The sequence below is a fragment of the Helianthus annuus genome, chromosome 2, assembly GCF_002127325.2.
Source record: "Helianthus annuus cultivar XRQ/B chromosome 2, HanXRQr2.0-SUNRISE, whole genome shotgun sequence".
Taxonomy (NCBI): Eukaryota; Viridiplantae; Streptophyta; class Magnoliopsida; order Asterales; family Asteraceae; genus Helianthus; species Helianthus annuus.
The window spans coordinates 142,867,438-142,871,985 of record NC_035434.2 but is presented as its reverse complement, the minus strand read 5'-3'; the positions used below and the strand labels follow the sequence as shown (position 1 = coordinate 142,871,985).

Below are 4,548 nucleotides of genomic sequence, written 5' to 3'. Positions count from 1 at the left end.
AAAAGTCATGAAGTATAAAAAACAGACTGGTGTCTCGAGTCATAAACATGAATTCAATAACACAAGAAGTAAAAGACTAAATAAATAATATATATATATATATATATATATATATATATATATATATAGGGGAAGGTTTATTGAAGAACACTAAAAAAGTGGGGAACAACGGGGAAATGACTCAAACGAACTCCGATTGGACTCATTCTAGCGGCGTTGGAACCGGCTCGTCGAACCCTAACTAAAATCTCTTAACCCTAAACCCTAAATCCTAACTCCTAAACTCTAAACCCTAAAGCTAAAAAATAAGGCTAAAACCTAAGATAAACCATAAAATCTAAACTATAAACCCTAAAAGCTAAACCCTAAAGGCTAAACCTAAAGCTAAACCCTAAAGCTAAACCCTAAAAGCCAAACCCTAATATATTTTTACGGTTTATGGGTTATGACTTAGGGTTTAGGGTTTAGAGATCCTAGTTAGGGTTCGACGATCCGGTTCCAACGCCGCTGGAATGAGTCCAATCGGAGTTCGTTTGAGTCGGTTCCCCACTGTTCCCCACTTTTTTAGTGTTCCCCAATGAACCTCACACTACATATATATATATATATATATATAGGGTAAGCGGGCACATATAATCGAGTAATTGGGACAAGTAAATAGGTATAACATAAAATCCCATACCCATCCCAAATTATAAAAACGAATCCCATACACAATTACCCAACCCCATACCTGCCCCGTATGTTTCGGGTGTCGGATTTCCCCATCGTGTTTGGGCACCGTTGCCATCCTTACTTGAACCTTGTGATACATTCAAAATCCAAGATGTCACTGATGATGCAATGAGACTTCGTTTGTTTCCTTTCTCACTCATAAGGAAAAGTCTGTCCCTCGCTTAGTTCTAACATGGCTAAAAAATTTCTCTATAAATTCTTTTCTCCATCTAAGACAAACGATTAAGGATCAAGATATACCCTTTGAGCAAGAAGACGATGAAAGTTTTCCTAATGCATGGGAGCGTTACAAGGAGTTACAAAGGAATCGTCTTCATCATGGTATGGTATGGAACCTTGAATGGTTATGAACACATTCTACAATGGTCTTTGTGTCCCATATAAGCGAAACCTAGATACAATAGCTGGGGGAGTATTCTCGGATTTGACCCTAGTGCTGCTAAGGCTCTATCTGAAAAGATCGCTGCAAATGATTACCCATCTAGAAGAGAATACAAGTCTACAAGGAAAGCCACTGTTTGCCAGACCAAATCTAGCTCAATATTAGCGGCCCAAGTTGAAGCACTTACTGCACAGGTAGAGAAGCTTATGTCTAAACAAGAAACATGTAGTACATGTGGAGGTTCTCATGCCACTAAGGATTGTACTATTTTTATGTAACTGAAGAAGTTGATTTTTAGGTGTCTAGTTTAGGTACCAATTTGATGCTGACAAGAGGAAACCTAGGATAAGTTAGAGAGATAATAGAAATTCTTTTCTAGCCTATTACTCGCATAGTGGAGCATTCTAGCCTAGAGAAAGAATAGTCAATTTGTAGAATATTCTTATGGATTTCATCCAAGAGAATGGGAAATAAATGACTAAACAAGATCAAGAGTTAGAAGGACGTAGAATTTCAATTCAAAACATTGAGAATGACCTTATGAAACTCATTGCTAAGGAGTCTGAAAGAAGAAAAGCCTAAGTCAAAGCTATTACCCTAAGAAATTGTAATGTTACTAAAGATACCATTTCTGTAGATGTTCATCAAGAGAATGAGATTGACACTTCAGTCTCTAAGAGAAAGAGGAGCAAACAATTAGGCAATTAAGTGAGAAGAAGAAGCAGGCAAATGTTGCAGAAGACAAGCCTAATCTTCCATATCCCAAGCGCCAATTGAAAGAGAAACTTGAGAAATAATATGACAAGTTTCTTGAGATATCCACGAAGTTGCATATCAATATTCCATTCATGGAAGCATTGGCCCAGATGCTAAAGTATGTAAAATTTTTGGAAGACTTACTAACAAAAAGAAGTTAGAAGATCTATCTACTCTGACATTAAATAAAGAATATTCTGTAGTCTTGTAGAACAAGTTGCCACAAAAAGTAGTAGATCCAAGAAGTTTTACCACAAAAAGTTAGCAAAGCATTAGTTGATCTAGTTGCAAGTGTGAATATGATGCCTTATTCATTATTTGCTAAGCTTGACCTAGGGGAGCCCACTCCAACTCGCATGAGTATTCAGTTAGCTGACCGATCAATCAAGTATTCAAGAGGAATAATGGAGAATATTTTGGTGAAGGTTGGTAAGTTTTTTTTCAGTCGAGTTCGTTATCTTAGATATGGACGTAGATGATAATGTACGTCTTATTTTGGGACGATCATTTTTTGTTAAGGCCAGAGCTACGGTCAATGTCTTTGAAGGAAAGCTTACTTTAAGAGTTGATGAAGAGATGGTTACTTTTGAGTCAAAGATTCTATGAAGTATATGCTAAGGAGCAAGACGACTCGGTTTACTTTATATATTCCATCATGGCTTACGTTGGATAGTTCTTGCATGAGATACGTGGCCGAGACCTATCCGACACACAACTGTTGGATGCTGATATTAGAGATATATCATTCTCTGATTTAAATGATAGTATAGAGCTATTTGGAGCCTTAGAGATTGAAGAAGAGTTAATTGAAGATAGTCAGGATAAAGTATGTGAAATCCTGGACGTAAAAGAGCCAAAGTCAAAAACTTCAATAGAGGAACCACCCGAACTAGATTTAAAGGAGATTTAATCGCATTTAGAATATGCATTTCTGGTTGACGCAAGAAAACTCACAGTTATCATATCATCTAAGTTAGAAGAAGAAAATAAAGAAAAACTCCTCACTGTTCTAAAATGCCACAAGCAAGCCGTTGCTTGGAAGATTATGGACATTGAAGTAATCAATCACACTTACTGCAGTCATAAGATTTTGATGGAATAAGAATATAAGCCAGTAGTGCAACCTCAAAGAAGGTTGAACCCTAATATGCAAGTGGTAGTTAAAAAGGAGATTTTTAAAGTATTAGATGCTTTTTTTAATATATCCCATCTTTGACTCTAAATTGGCCAGCCATATGCAAGTTGTACCCAAGAAGTGTGGAATGAAGGTTATTGCTAACGAGAAAAATGAGCTTATTCCAACTAGGATAGTCAAAGGATGGCATGTGTGCATAGATTATAGAAAATTAAGTGACGCTACATGAAAATATCACTTCCCATTAACCTTTAAAGATCAAATGCTCGAATGACTAGCTGTAAAAGACGATTTTTAGGATACTTTCAAATTCCAATCCTTCATGAAGACCAATAAAGGACGACATTCATTTGCCCATTTGGAACTTTCTCACACCAACGCATGTTGTTTGGCCTGTGTAATGCTTCAATCACATTCCAAAGGTGTATGACGGCGATTTTCCGTAACATGATTGAAGATTCCTTGGAAGTTTTCATGGATTATTTTTCAGTCTTCAATTCTTTTGACCACTTTCTAAATAATTTGGAAAGAATGCTAATTTGTTGCTAGGAAACCAAACTGAAATTAAACTGGGAAAAATGCCACTTTATGATTATTGAAAGCATTGTTCTAAGACACAAGAGTTCTAAGGATGGTCTGGAAGTAAACAAATCAAAGATACACACCAATGCTAAGTTTCCGCCTCCCGCATCTGTGAGAGCCATTTATAGTTTTGAGACATGCTAGATTCTATAGACACTTTATCAAGGAGTTTTCGAAGATTGTGAGACGTATAACTCAACTTTTGGAGAAAGTTGCCACTTTCATCTTTGGTCCAGAGTGTGTCAAGACATTTAAAAGGCTAAAACAAAAGCTAGTAAAATCTTCAATGCTGGTAAAACCTGATTGGGAATTATCATTTGAGCTTATGTGTGATGCGAGTGACTACGAAGTCAGAGTTGTACTGGGTCAGAGGAAAAATAAACATTTTCACCTGATATACTATGCCAGTAAAACTCTCAACCACACTCAAGAGAATTATACAACTGATATGCACAAAATGCAACATATAAATTATATCACACAAGGCATAAAACCAACCCTTTTTATGTACTAATGTTGGAAAAAAGTGTGTTTTTGTATACTTTTGATTTTCAGGACTAAATGAGCTTAAACGCACAGAAGGAACAAATTAACGGCAAAAACCAACATAAATACAAGAAAAAAGAGTTGACACATCATGCCTACCCTTCCAAGCTTCACCCCAAGACCAAAACAACAAATCAAAGGACAAGCACGGGGCCTTGCCTCCAAGCCATGGGGTCATGCCCCACTCTAGAGTCCATGCAGAACAAGACAAACAGAGCAGACAAGAGACACGGGTCCGTGTCCCATGGACACAGTCCCTGTCCCATGGGCACGGTCCGTGTCCCATGGACATGGGGCCGTGGTCAACTCCCAGAAATGTAGAATCTCTCAAAGGACAACAAAGTACAGACCACGAGGCCATGCCCTCTAACACACACAGGGCCGTATGTGCATACGGATTGTCACTGGGCAA

General features: G+C 37.6%; 1 pseudogene; it reads right to left on the bottom strand.

Moving 5' to 3' along the window:
* Window positions 1–960: 960 nt before the first annotated feature.
* LOC118490045 lies at window positions 961–1,060 on the bottom strand (annotated as a pseudogene).
* Between the last annotated feature and the right edge of the window lie 3,488 nt (window positions 1,061–4,548).